This window comes from Plecotus auritus (genome assembly GCF_963455305.1).
Source record: "Plecotus auritus genome assembly, chromosome: 9".
In the NCBI taxonomy this organism is placed as follows: domain Eukaryota; kingdom Metazoa; phylum Chordata; class Mammalia; order Chiroptera; family Vespertilionidae; genus Plecotus; species Plecotus auritus.
Window position 1 is genome coordinate 121,498,675 of NC_137783.1, and position 18,273 is coordinate 121,516,947.

Genomic DNA, 18,273 nt, shown 5'->3' on the forward strand with positions numbered 1-18,273 from the left:
TAATTGGGCATAGTGGTTTGGGTTGATATCTGGATTCTCTATTCTATTCCATTGGTCTATATATCTGTTCTTGTGCCAGTAGCAGGCTGTTTTGAGAACAGTGGCTTTGTAGTATAGCTTGAAATCTGGTATTGAGATACCACCTACTTTGTTCTTCTTTCTCAGGATTGCTGTGGCTATTTGGGGTCTTTTTTTTATTCCAGATGAATTTTTGGAGAGTTCTTTCTAGGTCTGTGAAATATGCCGTTGGTATTTTAATGGGGATTGCATTGAATCTATAGATTGCTTTGGGTAGTATGGACATTTTGATGATGTTGATTCTACCTATCCATGAACACGGTATGTTCTTCCATCTGTTTATATCTTCCTCTATATCTTTTTTCAGTGTCCTGTAGTTTTTTGCATATAGGTCTTTTACCTCTTTAGTTAAGTTTATTCCTAGGTATCTTAATTTTTTTTGGTGCGATGGTAAATGGGATTGCTTTTTTAGTCTCTCTTTCTGTAAGTTCACTATTGGTGTATAGAAATGCCATAGATTTCTTGGCGTTAATTTTGTATCCTGCTACCTTGCCAAATTCATTTATTAAGTCTATTAGTTTTTTGATGGAGTCTTTGGGGTTTTTTATGTACAATATCATGTCATCTGCAAATAAGGACAGCTTTACTTCTTCTTTTCCAATTTGGATGCCTTTTATTTCTTCTTCTTGTCGAATTGCAATGGCTAATACTTCCAGTACTATGTTGAACACAAGTGGTGAGAGTGGGCATCCCTGTCTTGTTCCTATTCTTAGGGGAAATAGTTTTAGTTTTTGCCCATTGAGTATGATGTTAGCTGTGGGTTTATCACATATGGCTTTTATTATGTTGAGGTATAATCCTTCTATTCCCACCTTGTTAAGAGGTTTTATCAAGAAAGGGTGTTGGATTTTGTCAAATGCTTTTTCTGCATCAATTGATATGACTATGTGATTTTTATCTCTCAATTTGTTTATGTGATGTATCGCGTTTATTGATTTGTGGATATTGTACCATCCTTGCATTCCTGGGATAAATCCTACTTGGTCATGGTGTATGATCTTTCTGATTTACTGGTGAATCCGATTTGCTAGGATTTTGTTGAGGATTTTGGCATCTATGTTCATGAGGGATATTGGCCTGTAATTCTCTTTCCTTGTGTTGTCTTTATCTGGTTTTGGTATTAGAGTGATGCTGGCTTCATAGAAGGAGCTTGGAAGTGTTCCTTCCTCTTGAATTTTTTGGAATAGTCTGAGGAGGATAGGTTTTAGTTCTTCCTTGAATGTTTGGTAAAACTCCCCTGTGAAGCCGTCTGGCCCTGGGCTTTTGTTTGCTGGAAGCTTTTTGATGGCTGCTTCAATTTCTTCCATAGTTATTGGCCTATTGAGATGTTTAGATTCTTCCTGATTGAGTTTTGGAAGGTTATATTTTTCTAGGAATATGTCTATTTCTTCCAGCTTGTCCAGTTTGTTGGAATAGAGTTGTTCATAGTATTTTTTAACCATCCTTTGTATTTCTGTGGGGTCTGTTTTTTTTGTTTTTTTTTAAAAAATATATTTTATTGATTTTTTACAGAGAGGAGGGGATAGGGAGAGAGAGTTAGAAACATTGATGAGAGAGAAACATCAATCAGCTGCCTCCTGCACACCTCCTACTGGGGATGTGCCCGCAACCAAGGTACATGCCCTTGACCGAAATCGAACCTGGGACCATTGAGTCCGCAGGCCAATGCTCTATCCACTGAGCCAAACCGGTTAGGGCTGTGGGGTCTGTTTTTATTTCTCCTCTTTCATTTCTGATTTTGCTTATTTGGGTCCTCTCTCTTTGCTTCTTGGTGAGCCTGGCTAGAGGTTCATCAATCTTGTTTATCCTTTCAAAGAACCAGCTCTTGGTTTCATTGATCTTTTGTATTGTTTTTTTTGGTCTCAATGTCGTTTATTTCCACCCTGATCTTTATTATTTCCTTCCTCCTGCTTACACTGGGCTTTTCTTGTTGCTTTCTTTCTAACTCTTTGAGTTGTAGGGTTAGGTAATTTATTACCTATGTTTCTTGTTTTTTTTTGTTGTTGTTGTTTGTTTTTTTGCAGTAGGCTTATAGAGCTATGAACTTCTCTCTCAAGACTGCTTTCGCTGTGTCACATAGATTTTGGATTATTGTGTTTTCATTTTCATTTGTTGCCATAATATTTTTTTATTTCTTCTTTGATCTCTCTGGTAACCCAGTCATTGTTTAATAGGATGCTGTTTAGTCTCCATGTGTTTGATTTTTTTGGATTGTTTTTATTGTAGTTGATTTCCAGTTTTATGTCACTGTGATCTGAGAAGATGCTTCATATGATTTCTATCTTCTTGAATTTGAAGAGACTTTGCCTATGACCCAACATATGGTCTATCTTTGAAAATGACCCATGTGTACTTGAGAAGAATGTATATTCTGTGGCTTTGGGGTGAAATGTTCTGAAGATGTCAATTAATTCCATCTGGTCTATTGAGTCATTTAGGATTGATGTTTCTTTGCTGATTTTTTGTTTAGAGGATTTGTCTAATGGTGATAGTGGGATATGAAAGTCTCCTACTATGATTGTATTGCTGTCAATTTCTTCCTTAATATCCTCCAGGAGTTTTTTTTTATGTATTTGGGTGCTCCTGTATTGGGTGCGTATATGTTTACCAGAGTTATTTTTTCTTGTTGGATTGTTCCCTTTAGTATTATGAAGTGGCCTTCTTTATCTCTTGTTATGTCCTTCACTTTGAGATCTAATTTGTCAGATATAAGTATTTCTACCCCAGGTTTTTTTTTTCATTTCCATTCTCCTGAAAAACCTTTTTACATCCCTTTATCCTCAATCTGTGTGCGTCTTTTTTTCTGAGGTGGGTTTCTTGTAGACAGCAGATATATGGGTCGTGTTTTCTTATCCAATCCGTTACCCTATGTCTTTTGATTGGGGCATTTAATCCATTTACATTTAAAGTTATTATTGATAAGTACTTATTTGTCGCCATTTTTATTCTTTACCCCTGTATTCCTTCTTCGCTTCCTATTTCTTTTTTTTTACAGCATACCCTTTAGCATTTCTTGCATTGCTGGTTTGGTGGTAATAAATTCCCTTAGTCGTTTTTTTGTCTGTGAAGCTCCTGATTTCACCTTCAATTTTGATTGATAGCCTTGCTGGGTACAGTATTCTTGGATTCAGACCATTCCTTTGCATGACTTTGTATATTTCATTCCAGTCCCTTCTGGCCTGATGAGTTTCTGTTGAGAAATCAGTCGCTAGTCTGATGGGGGTTCCTTTGTAGGTAACTTTCTGTTTCTCTCTGGCCGCTTTTAAGATTCTTACTTTGTTGTTGGTGTTTGCAAATTTAATTATAATGTGCCTTGGCATTGGTCTTTTGAGGTTCATTTTGCTTGAGACTCTATGAGCTTTTTGGATTTGTGTGGGGTTTTTCTTCTCTATATCAGGGAAGTTTTCTGTCATTATTTCTTCAAACAGGTTTTCTATTCCTTGCTCAGTTTCCTCTTATTCTGGAACCCCTATCATGTGGATGTTGTTTTGTTTCATATTGTCCCAAAGTTCCCTTAGGCTCTCCTCCTGCTTTTTAATTTTTTTTTTCTAGAAGCTGCTCTACTTGGGTATTTTTTCCTACCTTGTCTTCTAGCTCACTGATGTGGTCCTCTACTTCTTCTAGTCTACTCTGGATGCTTTCTATTGAGTTTTTTACAGCAGCAATGTAATTTTTCATTTCTTCTTGATTCTTCTTTATTTTCTCTTGGTTCTTACACATATTGTCAAATTTTTCTTTCATTCTTTTCAGCCACCTTATGACCATTTCTCTGAATTCTTTCTCTGACAGGTTGCTTGCCTCCATTTCATTTACTTCCTTTTCTGGTGATGCCTGCTTTTCTTTCATATGCGGGCTGTTTCTTTGTCTGTTTCTTTGTCTCCCCATGGTCTCTTCTCCGGATGTCTGGTTAACAGTTCTCTCTCTCCTGCATTGATTTAAAGGCACAAAATACAACACAATCAGGTACAACGCACAAGGTACTGCACAGAAATGTATTCACGATATTAATAACCCCAAATAAAGGTGACCACCAGAGAAAGGCAAATTAGAGGATAGGAGAGGAAGAAGAAGAGAAAAAAAAAAAAGGAGTGCAAAAATAAAATTGGGAAAAGGAAAAAAAAAGTAAGAGAGAAAAGAAATAGAATACGAAAGAAGAGGGGAACAAACTGTATATATGGGGAGAAAACTCCAATAGAACAGCCACTAATTCCAACAAATGCCAGCTACAAGTACCTGGAGATGAATACAAACTACAAAGAACAACTACTATCAAGTGAGGCAAAGGAAAACAGAAGCAAAAAACAAAACAAACAAACAAACAAAAAGAATAAGCAAAACAATCTCACAAACAAGCATAAAAATTGATATAATCAACAATCAAGCAAACAACAACAAAAGGACAGAGAGAAAAACAATTTTTTGGATAATGAAGACAGAGAAGACAGAGGTGTGTATGGACTTGGAGCAGGGGATTGGAAATTAGATATATAAGTAGGGTGAAATTTTAACAGGGGCTAAAAAGAAAGAATAGGGAAAATCTAAAGCAGGAAAAGAGTAAGAGAAATAGGACAACAAAAGGGGAAAAGTTAGGAAGAGAGTGATGGCATAAAGGTAAAGTTGAAATAGAGTAAAATGATGTTAAAGGAAAGATGAAAATAAAATGTAGAACACTAATCCCAAAGTAAAATAAAGAGAAAATAAAATGACACTTTTTTTTAAAAAAAAAGGTAAAATAGTAGTAGTAATAATACTGATTGAAAATAAAAATGTAATAATTAAAAAGGTAAAATCAAGTGAGGAAAAAGGAAAAAACATTAGGTTCTTAAGTAAAAGATGAAAAAAATAAAAAATAAAAATGTGCAGTAGTGAAGGCCATTCACGTCCTCTACTCTTCTGTTTGGCACGCCTGTTTCCTAGTCAAGACAGTATTGCAGTTCCCTGCATTCCACTGCTCCTCAGTATTGTAAGCCAGTCCTGATTTTTAAGCAGGCAGTGTGTCTTAATTTCTTGTATTCCTTTATTTGTGTTTACACAAGAGTCAATTTGTGATTCAACCCCTGGGTGGCAGTGTTTCTAGATTGACCTCCAGGTCTATAGGTCCTCTCTAGCCAGTGCTTAGATCCCGCTTTCCCTGTGGCACTCAATACCGGTTTGTGGGAGTGGGTTGCCCCAGAGCTGGTTCTCTGATGGTTATTCCCTGCTCTTATCCCCAAGTTCCAGAAAAACAACTTTCCCCTGCAGTCTCTTAGGGTGTCCCCAATTGGGTGATCCTATGTATTGGGCTTAGTAATCAGAAGCAAGGATTTAAAGAGGAAAAAGAAAAAAGGAAAAAAGGAAGAAAAAAAAGAGCCAGTGTAAGTGTGCGAACTCCGGGGCTGCGCGCAAGTCTGTGCAGTCTTTTTTCCCCCCTTGGTTCTAAGCAGCCAGCACACTTTTAAAATTTTTAGGCTGTCCTTTTGCGTCAGATCAAAATGGGTTGCTTCTTGGAGTTCCCTTCTGTTAGCAGATCTGAGGATCCCCTTCCACATTCACGGATCACGCCAGACCCAACAGCCACGGATTTTCCTAGGCGCAGACTTCCTCCGGTCCTCCAGCTACCGCAGTGCATGCGTTTCTCTCTCCTGCCGGGACCAGAGACCTCATCTTATCCCAGGCAAAATCTGACCTTTCCATGGTGGAGTGTAGAGCTCCTCTGAATCCGCGTGTTTGCGCCAATTGGGGACCAGTGTTCTGGGGTTTGCAGCTGTTCAGTGGGTGCCATAGTTGTATATTTTCAGGCTTCCGATAACATCCACTTTCCCCTTCATGATGGCGCAGTCTTCGCGTCTGAGCCAGTCGCTCCGGGAGGGAACCCAGCAGCAGTGGGGGCTGCCCGGTCAGGGGAGCCCCGTCCAGCAGTCCCCCACCATCTCCTGGAGTATAGCTGTCCCTCAACTCATCAACAAATACTCCCTGTGCTACCCTCAGCTGTTCTTTCTATCTTCTCTGGGACAAGGCTCAGGACATGTCTGTTTATTCTGCCGCCATTTTTTCAGGATCTCTAGTTTGAGGCTGTACCATCTGTGCAGTCTTGAAGAAGGAAGTAGTCTGCGAAGCTCACCTCACATGTGGTCTTGGAAACAATCAAACAACAAAGAGCCCTCCAGGGCCTTGGAGGGCAAAGGCAAGGAGGAGAACCAGGCACGGCCATGTGAGAAAGGAAGTCCTTGTGATTTCTGTTCAGGATTCCACCTCTATGGACCATCACCGTTAAAAACATTTTTTAAACAATAAGGAGGATTTATTGGTTTATGTACAGAGATGATCAAACAATGATACCAAGGTCTACATTTTTCTTCGTTTGTTCTTTTCTTCTGACATTTTGGCTTTTTTAAAAAAACAGCTTTATTGGGATTAATTTACATAAAAACTGCTCATTTAGAGTGTACAATTCAATAGTTTTTGGCATATTCAGAGTTGTACAACCTTCACCTCGGCAGCTGTTTCTTAGATATGCCATCAAAAGCATAAGCCACAAAGGGGAAAGAAAAGTACATCAAAATTAAAAACTTCTGGCCCTAGCTGGTTTGGCTCAGTGGATAGAGCGTCGGCCTGAAGACTGAAGAGTCCTGGGTTTGATTCCAGTCCAGGGTGCATGCTCGGGTTGCGGGCTCCATCCCCTCAGTAGGGGGTGTGCAGAAGGCAGCCAATCAATGATTCTCTCTCATCATTGATATATATCTCTCCCTCTCCGTTTCTCTCTGAAATCAATAAAAATATATTTAAAAATAAATGAATAAAAACTTCTGTGCTGCAACTAATGCCAACAAGTTGGTGAAAAGGTAATCCACAAAATGTGAGAAAATATATCTCATAAGGGACTTGTATCCATAATATACAAAAAAACCTCTTACAGCTTAATAATTAAAAGATGAACAATTCCATTAAAGAATGGGCAAAAGAATTGAATAGACATTTCTCCAGAGAAGGTACACAAATGGCCCATAATAACATGAAAAAATGTTCAACATGGTTAGCCATTAGTGAAACGCAAATCAAAACCACAGTGAGATACCACTTCATGCCCAATAGGTGGCTATAATACAAAAGACACACAATAATAAGAGTTGGAGAGTATATTGAGAAATTGGAATCCTCAAACACTCTGGTGATAATATAAAATGGTGCAACAATTTTGGGAAACAGTCTGTTATTTCTTCAAGAGGTTAAACATGCAGTTACTCTATAGCCCAGGAATTCCACTCCTTGGTGTAAAACCATTAGAAATGAAACAGCCACACACAAACTTATACATGAATGTTCATAGCAAATAATTCATAATAGCTGAAAAGTGGAAGCAACTTAAATGTCCATCAACTTGAATAAACAAAACATGGTATATTCATACAATAGAATATTATTTGGCAATAAAAGAAATGAAGTCCTGATACGTGGTACAACTTGGATGAATCTTATAAACTTTATGCTAAGTGAAAGAAGCCAATCACAAAAGACCACATATTGTATGATTCCATTTATATGAAAGGTCCAGAATAGGCAAATCATTAAGACAGAAAGTAGATTAGAGGGCTGGATGTGGAGGGGAGAAGAGTAAGAAGTGACTGCTAATGAGCATGGGTTTCTTTTTGTGGTGATGAAAATGTTCTAAATTTAGATTGTAATGATGGCTGCATAATTCTGTGAATATATTAAAGCCATTAAATTTGTATGTTTTTATGTTTATATGAATATTTTAAAAGCAAAATACATAAGAGCTCAAAGGAAATCAACTTTTAATATCAGAATATTAAAATAACGTAGTATAGTAATATATGTGCTTCTTTATTTACATGTCAAATTATAAGAGGTAGCAGCAAGTCTATTAAATACCATAATTTCGAAGTAGCGATGAGTGAATACGGTATTTTAAGATTTAAGCAACAATGTAAAAGCAATAAGGAAATGTTGGATTTTTATTGATGAAAACTCATAAGCACTGCTAATACTCTGGTTTCTTAATAATCAAAGAACTACATGGCCAATTTAAGCCTACATATAGGAGGAGGTGACAGATAGGGCAGATGTTGGGGAGATCCTGAAGGAATTGCCACATTTTAATTAGAGGTCAATGAAAATAATGTTGTAATTTTTTTCCCTTTCAAACTCATGGATACCCTGAATTCTGTCTATAGACCCCTGGGGGTCCACCAAGAGAGTTAATTAAAAAACTGGTTTAAAATCCATGCCTCCTGACACAGTCCAGTTCTCTAATCCTACTCTTTTTTTTCTCTCTTAACAAAGGGGATTAGATAGAAAAGAATGTTTCATGTAAACTGCATGATTGAGTCAGTGCTAAAAAGAGAGGGACCCAAAAGTTGCTTGTCTGGGAGTCTCTAAAAAAAAAAGAGAGATTTTGATTGTGACCCACCTTTCTACTTCATCCCTGCCCTACCTTACCACCACCAGCACTCACACGCATATAAACCACCACCACCAAATGATGTTATGTTTTCTCCCTTCAATAGAGGACATTGATTTAGAGAAATAATTGTTTAGAGCTCTAATGAAAATGTGGCTTTTTCTTAGAGGGAATATTTTTAAGAGTTTGCCTTTGAATGCCTGGCAAAACACAAAAGCTGCCAGGAGATTGAATCAGTTGAAAACAGGGTGGGGTAACTGAGCTCAAACCACTGACTTTAGGTTTTGCAGAAATTTAGCCATTTTTCAATTAAGGAGAGCCTTCCAGGGCTTGCCATCTTCAGAGACAGCTGCTGATACACATGTGGTCACTAAGAGGTAGACAGGAGGAAAACAGAGACAATCAAGCTGTTTGCCTCCATTATATTCAAACTAGAGGCCCGGTGCATGAATTCGTGCACAGGTGGGGTCCTTCGGCCTGGCCGGCGATCGAGGCCTATTGGGGGGCCGGCCGGCTAGGGGGAATGACCTTGGGAGGTTGGCCGGTCAGCCCCCCTGATCTGGGCCATTGGGAGGCTGGCCAGCTGGGGGGAGGGACTGCGAGAGGTTGGCCTGCCATCCCCCCACCCCGACTCGGGGCCTAGGGGGAGGGACCACGGGAGGTTGGCTGTGGGAGTGCACTGCCCCCTGGTGGTCAGTGTGCATCATAGTGACTTGTCACCGGTCATTGTGGTTGTTTGGTCATAACAGTCGCTTAGGCTTTTATATATATAGATAACAATAAATATCAGATGATTACAATATGTACACTCAAATAGAATAAATAAATTTTTAAAAGATGAATAGGATGTATGACATTCCTGCCATTATTTGAAAAATGGGGCAAGGAGGTTTTTGGGTCCTACTCTGAACTACGCTTTTTTTTCCAAATCACTTCCACCATGTAATCTGATAGAGTAGTAGAACTTGGACCATGGTTTGGGATTGGGCATTAAGACTGATGATCACAGCCCAGCTGGTGTGGCTCAGTGGGTTGAGTGTTTTCCCATGCACCAAAATGTCACCATTCCCATTCCCGGTTGGGGCACATGCCCAGGTTGCTGGTTCAATCCCCAGTGAGGCACGTGTAGGGGGCAGCTGATCAGCTTCTCTCTCATTGATGTTTCTGTCTCTCTCCTTCTCCCTTCCTCTCTCTCTAAGATCAATAAAAACATATTAAAAAAAAAAAGACCAGTGGTCACTTGTGCCGTGGATGGGTAGCTCAGTTGGTTGGAGTGTCATCCTGTACACCAAAAGGCTGCGGGTTCGATTCCTGGTTAGGACACATATCTAGGTTGCAGATTTGACTTCCAGGTGGGTGTGTACAGGAGGCAACCAACTGATGTTTCTCTCTCACATTAATGTTTCTCTCTCTTTCTCCCTTCCTCTCTCTCTAAAATCAATAAATACATCCTGGGATAAGGATTAAAAAAAAAGACTGGTGGTCACTTTAGTACTGGAACTTAAAAGGTTAGACAAAACACAATCATATTTTCTGAATTAAAAAAAATAGAATGTGCTTTGACTATTGAGTTTTATAGCTCTTTCTGTCATCAAAAAATTCTTTAGGCAATATATTTTGTATACCAAAACAATAGAGTCAAAGTTGATACTATCTGGAAAGCCCAGGTTGAATCGCTATCATAAAGATATCCCAGATTAAGCCAGACCATCATGGCTCAGTGGTTGAGTGTCAATCTCTGAACCAAGAGGTCAAGGCTCATGCATGTGTTGCATGCTCAATCCCCAGTGTGGGGAGTGCAGAAGACAGACATCATTGATGTTTCTCTCATCATGGATGTTTCTTTCTCACCCTCTCCCCTCCTCTCTGGAATCAATATATATATACATAAAAAGATATCCCAGATCAAGAGAATTGGGAGTTCAGTAAAAATGGATAGAAACTGGGGAAGATCCAGAACCAGATCATCAGTTAGGATTTCAAACCAAACCAAGGATTTAGGTAAAATACTCAGAGCAAGGATCAGGGCAAGCCACCAGTCAGAAACCAACCAACAGAAGAGAGGCAATCAGATGAGCTCAAAGACTCTGGCAGATGAAGGTAGGTAGTCAAACACCCAGGGCAATGCTCTACGAACAGGAGCTCTCTAGGCACTGATAGAGAGGGGCAAGCAGGTAAGACAGCTGACTTGAGGCTAGATAACAGGACAGCTCCAGTCTTAGGTCTAAAGATTTGCTGATTCTGATTGGAACTTAATCCCTACAAGGCTAACTTGAACCTGCACAGAGGAAGAGAGGAAATATGGGGCAGAGGTTGGGAATGGACAAAGAGGTGGAGGTGGAGCATCAGGTGAGATTATTATATATACACAGAGTAATATATAGATTATATTATTAGCAACAACAAAAATAGCTGGTGCTTATGTAGTACTTATGCATTACTGTATTAAGCCTTTATATATGTTCATTTATCTAATCTTTACAACATACCTAGTACTATTATTATGTTCATTGGGCAAAAGATGAAACTGAGGCACAGAAAAGTTAAGTGATTTGCTCAAGGTCAAACAACTACAGAGTGGTAGAGGTGGGATTTCAAGGTAGGTGCTGGCTTCAGTCTTCCTCACTATTCCATAGACCTCTTGGTGTGTGTGTGTATACACATTTTTTAATGCACGTGCATGCACACACACACTCACATATATACAGTGGTGATGAAACTTGTTTGTATTGGCTCACCAGAGCCAAATGTACACCTCTCTTCCCTACTCCACATTCAGTGGCATCATATTGGTAGCTTGAAATTGGCTGTGGTAGGAGTATTTACAACATGGAAATTGGCAAATCAGAACCTCATTTTTTTTTTTGAAGAGTTGGCTTACCAGCGTATCACTGGGTACACATATCACATAGATACACACATCGTATGGATAGGCATATATAATATACTAGAGGCCCGGTGCACAGATTTGTGCACAGGTGGGATCCCTCAGCGTGGCCTGCGGGGATCAGCCAAAACCAGGAGTCCAACATCTCCTGAGGGATGTAGTAGTGTGTGAAGCAGTAGGCAGCTGGGGAGAAGCCCAAGCCCGGGCTGGGTGCTGTGCTGCTCCCGCTCATCCTGGCCCTGATGCACCTGTGCTGCCATGGCTCAAAGCCCAGCGTCTGGCACCTGTTGGTCAGCTGAGCAGCGCTCCTGCTGAGGGAGTGCATTGACCACCAGGGGGCAGCTCCTGCATTGAGCATCTGCCTCCTGGTGGTCAGTTTGCATCATAGCGACCAGTCGATCAGTCGATTGGTCAAGTGGTCGCTTAGGCATATATATATATGTGTGTGTGTGTGTGTGTGTATATATATATATATATATATATATATATATATATATATATATATGTATATATATATATATACATATATATATATATATATATATAACCAAAGACAAATAAATTCACATTATAAGCTACAAATAAATTAAAAATCTGCAACTATGAAACAAAATTTTAAAATACTAAGTAAAAGAGTCCAGCCAGTGTGGCTCAGTGTTTGAGCATCGACCTATGAACCAGGAGGTCACGGTTTGATTCCCCATCAGGGCACAAGCCCCGGTTGCAAGCTCCATCCACAGTAGGGGGCCTACAGGAGGCAGTCGATCAATAATTCTCATCATTGATGTTTCTATCTCTCTCTCTCTTCCTTCTCTCTGAAATAAACTAAGTAAAAGAAATATATTATCTTTCCTTGAATGTGTAATAACTTCATTTTGATGTACTTTCCTTCACACCCAGCCTATACTGGTCAAAAGGTCAAATAAAAAGATTTCTTCAGCCTTGGCTGGTGTGGCTCAGTTGGTTGAGTGGCAGCCGGTTGATGTTTTTCTCTCTCTCTAAAATCAGTAAAAACATACACATATATATATATATTTCGGTTAATCCTCACCCGAGGATATTTTTCCATTGATTTTTAGAGAGAGTGGGAGGGAAGGGGAGAGATAGCAACACTGATGTGAGAGAGACACATCAATTGGTAGGTAATCGAACCTAGGACCCTTCAGTCTGCAGGCTGACGCTCTATCCACTGAGCTAAACCGGCTAGGACAGAAGATATATATTTTAAAAAAGATTTCTTTAGAAGATACTTGCTATAAAGTGTTAAATTAAATTTCAGTATAAAAATGCTTTGATATTACTCTATGTGATAGGTCCCTATCAGTCCTAGATCTGCTGTGTTGCTAAAAGAAAAATTCTGATTAAAAGAAAAACTCTGATGTTTGCATTATGCAATTACTGTTGGTTTTTCTGTTAGACTCATGATAGAGTCAGTAGTGAGAATGATACATTACAATGCTTATTTAAGGCCTTTGATGAAATGTGCCTATGGGTTGCTATGAATTTTAATAGGAAACTCATTGCCTAGATCTGCACAACTTTTATTGTTTAACTTAATAAAATCCTCCAGATGTGGATTAACTTCCTTTGCTCAGAATTTGTTATTGTTTCTTCTGCAGTGAAATGGGAAGTGTAAGCATTTTGATAAGTGGGCTGAAAGACTTCTAAATTTCACTGAAACCTCTTAGAGTGAGCCCCACTATGTGCTGTAATCTGATTTTATAACATGCTGCAGTGGAAACCAAAACTAAAGAGATGGTCTTGCCACCTCATACAACATGGCAATATAAGTAGGCAGCTCTCCCTGTGCCCTTGGACCCTGCTGGCCAAATGAGTGCCACAGAGTGGGCGTGAGACTGGAGTTCTGGCTGGAGCAATGAGAACATGAACAGATTCTGTCCTGATGCTCTTATCACAATAGGATGGATCAGTAGATAATAATAATACATGGGATTGGATATTTTTCTGTCTTAGCAAAACAAAAGCCATGTTAACTCTACTCAGCCTCATCTCCTAATGCCTGGTGTTCTGTATTTAACAAAAATGTATCTTGGGTGAACAGGTCATTGGAAGGGATTCTGAGCACAGGCATTACTTGTAATCCTGCTGAGAGGCAATGGAGTCCATCCGACTGCCCTCTGGGGTTATGACTGCATCTCTTCAGCTCAAAGGACAGAGCTGAACACAACTAGCTTATTATTATTATTTCAAGTTTACATAAATAAAAAGGGATCGTTATGCATGAGTTGGAGGAAAGCAGAGCTCAAAGTAAATATATTCATGCATTTCATAAACATTCATGTGTTTCATAAATAGTTAAGGAATCAAATCAAAATAAAAGGGCACAACTTGATAGAAACACTATGTTACATTTTACCCCAAACCAGTTGAAGTGAACTTGGAGAAAAAAAAAAAACACCACACCTTCATTTTCTCATATACTGTCTTTGGATTCCTAAAATTATACTGGAATTACTTCAGAAACCCTAACATGCTACAGCATATTCATTTATCTTGATAAAGCTATTACAAAGTCATTTGCAAGACCAATTGGCTGATGGTTTTCCCGGCTTTATTGGACATAATGAATTGATTAAGATTGGGAAGATCTCATTAGTAATAATGAGTACCCTGTTTGTGCGAAAACTGGAGAAGAAAAAAAAAGACAAGCAGAAGATATTAGAGAATACAAAGTTATTAAACAGAGTTTGAGAGAGCAGGCACAAGCTGAGTTTTATTCTTGTTGCCATGTAACTTGTTAAACTTTTTATGGGAAATATTAACCTTGAAATCTATTATTATTATCACTAGTATCATTATTATTAATTATATTTTCCTATTCTCCTATAAAATAGAAAATGGGATAATTATTGATGTACACATAGATATATATAGGTTAGGAATTACCATAGAGATTGATTTTAAGCACTTTGCAAGTTCAAATATAATGCTTTCATTAGAACATTCATTATCTCTCTACAAAGGGTGGGAGGGAATGGCATGAACTTGCCTGTCTTCTAGATTATTGATGTACCTGAAGTTTAGGTAACACAGCACACATATCATAATTCAAAAACATAAACACCCAAGAACTTTTACAGTGAGACCACGCAATATTTAACAATGTGCACTCAATACTTAAACATCTGATTTCACTGGCATTATTATTGGATCATTTGCATCCAGCAGATTTTACCCATTATCATGCATGCTGCACTTAACAATTGACTATTCTTCAATGGTTACAATGATGTAATATCTAAAATGTATAATTATTTTTAAATTGTTTAAGATAATTCCTTTGTTAGGATGCTCCTGGTGTTTAGAATCCCACATTGAAGATCTCCTAATAGAGTTTGTTTTAATATATACCATTATCAGGATGTGGTAGATACAGGAAATCTAACCCAAGAACAAAATTGTATGGCTCTTTTGTAAGTCAAATTTAAAGTTCCTATGAAATTGATTGAAACAGATCTATGCAGAATCATCCAGAAGGGACATGAATCCTAGGCCAGCAGGATTGGCCTGTTATTTGATGGAAGAGGTGGTCAGTTGTGGAAGCATAGAAAAAGGGCCATCTTTAGGACAAACATTGGTAGTACTCCTCCAGGTATTCTGGGCAAGAGAATCCCAGTCAAATGCCTCTGAATATTGCAACTCTATTGGCAAAGACATTCTCAAAGTGAACATTTGGGGCATTATAGCCAACAAACTTCCCGTGTTTCTAGCTCTTTTAGCATGACATGAGTATCTGTCCCTATTGTGGTGTTCATAAAACAGGCTATGATAGCCTGACATCTTTAAATGTTGAATTATTCTAATGTCCTTGGTTCTGACTTTAGGTTCACCAAGCAACAGTCTAATTAGGATCTTGAACATCTACTTTACATGAGGGGAGAATGGGCTAGCCCAGTGGTCGGCAAACTCATTAGTCAACAGAGCCAAATATCAACAGTACAACGATTGAAATTTCTTTTGAGAGCCAAAAACCAACTTCTGCGCGTGGACCACGAATTTTCAATCACACTGTACGTGTGCGCCTGCACGTGGTATTTTGTGGAAGAGCCACACTCAAGGGGCCAAAGAGCCGCATGTGGCTCGCGAGCCGCAGTTTGCCGACCACTGGGCTAGCCGCATGGATGTGACCTGTTGTGACATCCATTGCTTATTGCAAATTAATAAAATGACTTTTCTGGCTTGATGTAATTTTGGCAGAATGATTTGTTAAAGTATTGGTTTTATTTCGTTCTCTCTATATTTTTCTCTTCTTTACATTCTAAAATGTAGTGAGGCCTCATAATTCCCTATTACAGGGATTTTGGCAGCCCAAAAAGTAGAGGACAAAAAGTGGCTTCATGTTAGTGGTTTTTCCCACCTTCTAGAAAAGCTAAGCTGATGTTGGGTGTCCTAGAGAGCTGGGAGAGAAAGGGTCTTAGAGAAGTAAGAGGCTTCTTTAGGAGTTTCTCTGAGGCTGGGGCGGGGGAGATGTCAGAGCCTGAGAAAGTGCAAGGCTTAGGAGGGAAATGACTGCTTGGAGTGCTTAGGGAAGCTGGATCATAGCACTGAAGACTCCTGAGTCCCATGCATCACAAAAGCCACAGTGACCATTCTTGGTGGTCACTTGGACTACAACAGTGGATGTCTTGGCAGTAACTGAGCCAACAGTGCCTTTGCAAATAATTACTTAGGTTGCATTTCCTCCATCTAATAGGATGGGGGTTTGGAGTTCAAAGTAAGTTAATAGAAAGAAATGATTTTTCTTGCACATCTGAGTGTGGCTGAGATTTTTGTGCATAGCTTATCAGGTTATGAGCTCAATTAATGGGAATCAAGGCTCAGCCTGCAAGAAAATCAGGTGTTTGAACCTGAAAATTCGAGGACCAGAGACTGGTCCATGACAAGAAGTGTCATTCTGTAAGGACTCTTGGAAATATGTTACTTCCTTCTTGAAACAGTGGACACCTGTCATAAACACCTCCTCTATACATAACCCCTCTTTGCCTTCACCATATTTTGATGAATTTCTACAAATTCTACCAACCTTGCAAATGTTTAAATTATCATTTTATACAATCTAGAAAGAAAGAATTGAGTTTGCTAAATAAAGGTAACTTTAATCACCAAATTAGAAAGATTTTATTATAAGGTTTATCTAGCATATTTCATAGCATCTATTTTTTAAACTTTATTATGAAGTAATTATAGATGCACAGGAAGTTGTAAATAGAACAGGGAGGTCTGATGTATCCTTCACCCAGTTTTCCACAGTGATAACATCTTGAAACAATCAACAGACTTTATTCAGATTCAGATTTCACCACGTGTGTATGTATATGTTTGTGTATTCTATGCAATTTTACCACATGTAGAGATTCATGTAACCACAATCACAATTAAGATTTTGAACTGCTTTATTTCCACAAAAATCTCTCGTGCCCACTTATGCTCCTCTTCTCCCCTAACCCAAATCCCTAGACCACTAATCTGTCCTCTATCTCTATAATTTTATCATTTTGAGAATAGTATATAAATGGAATTATATAGTATTCAACCTTCTGAGATTGTCTTTTTTTTCCACTTAGCATACTATATGTAATCTTTTTGAGATCTATCCAAGTAGTTTGTTTCTTTTTATTGCTGAGTAGTATTCCCTGAGATGACATACTATAGCTTAACTATTCACTGATTGAAGGATATTTGGGTTGTTTCCAATCTTAGGCAATTACAAATAAAGCTACAGTAAACATTTTTGTAAATGTTGACATAAATTTCTATTTCTTTGGATAAATACTCAGGAGTGTGATTGCTGATCATGTGGTAAGTGTATATGTAATTTTTTAAAAAATTGCCTAACTATTTTGCAGAGTAGCTGTACCATTTTACGTTACCATTAGCAATATATAATAGAGCCAATTCCTCTGCCAGCATTTGGCTTTGTCACTGCGTTTTATTTTAGCCTATGTTGAATATATTTTTATTTTCCATCTGTATATCATCTTTATAGAAATGTATTTTAATGTCTTTTGCCCATTTTCTAATGGGATTATATGTTCCTCACTGTTAATTTTTAAGCGATTTTTTTTTTACTGGTCCTCTACCGGTTTGATTTGCAATACTTCCTGAAGTACTCTTCGGTTTGCAAGCACTTTCTTCCAGTCTGTGTTTTATCTTTTCATCCTCTTGGAGGATCTTTTGCAGAGCGAGAGTTTTTAAGTTTAATGAAGTCTAATTTGTGAGTCTTTCTGAATGGATTATGCTTTGAGTATGACTCTTCACCTAGCCCTAGGTTCCAAAGATTTTCTCCTTTGTTTTCATTTAAAAGTTTTATCTTTTGATATTTTACATTTAAATCTATGATCCATTTTGAGTTAATAGAAGGTGTGGGGTTTAGGTTGAATTTCATTTCTTTGCCTATAGACATCCAATTGCTCTAGCACCATGTGTTGAAAAGAATATCTGTCTTTCATTGAATTGTTTTTGCACCTTTGTTAAAAATCAGCCGTACTTATGTAGATCTACTATTCCATTGATCAATATATTTATCCCTATACCACTTATCACACTGTTTTGTTTATTGTAGTCTTAAGATTTAAGATCCATTTTAAAAAGGCATTTCTCTGAATAATAGCGATATTTATTTATTTATTTATTTATTTATTTATTTTATTATTTTTTCTACTATATTTATTAAAAATATTTTTAATTGATTTCAGAGAGGAAGGGAGAGGGAGAGAGAGAGATAAAAACATTAACGACGAGAGAGAATCATTGATCAGCTGCCTCCTGCACACCCCACACTGGGGATTGAACCCATAATCTGGGCATGTGCCCTGACGGGGAATTGAACCATGACCTCCTGGTTCATAGGTTGATGCTCAGCTACTAAGCCACACCAGCCAGGCAAGCT

The 18,273-nt window shown here is 38.4% G+C and overlaps 1 long non-coding RNA gene and 1 pseudogene across 2 annotated transcripts in view; one reads left to right on the forward strand and one right to left on the reverse strand.

Annotated features, from left to right (window-relative positions):
* Positions 1 to 3,628: 3,628 nt before the first annotated feature.
* Positions 3,629 to 18,273, reverse strand: part of LOC308257607 — a 266,935-nt gene continuing 252,290 nt past the window's right edge. Inside the window, exon 3 of the long non-coding RNA XR_013961618.1 lies at positions 3,629 to 4,003. This is a non-coding gene — a long non-coding RNA (uncharacterized lncRNA). The remainder of the gene's footprint in view (positions 4,004 to 18,273) is intronic.
* Positions 7,966 to 18,273, forward strand: part of LOC308257758 (DNA-directed RNA polymerase II subunit RPB3-like) — a 45,172-nt pseudogene continuing 34,864 nt past the window's right edge. Inside the window, exon 1 of the transcript in view lies at positions 7,966 to 7,978. The product of the transcript in view is annotated as a DNA-directed RNA polymerase II subunit RPB3-like (transcript). The remainder of the gene's footprint in view (positions 7,979 to 18,273) is intronic.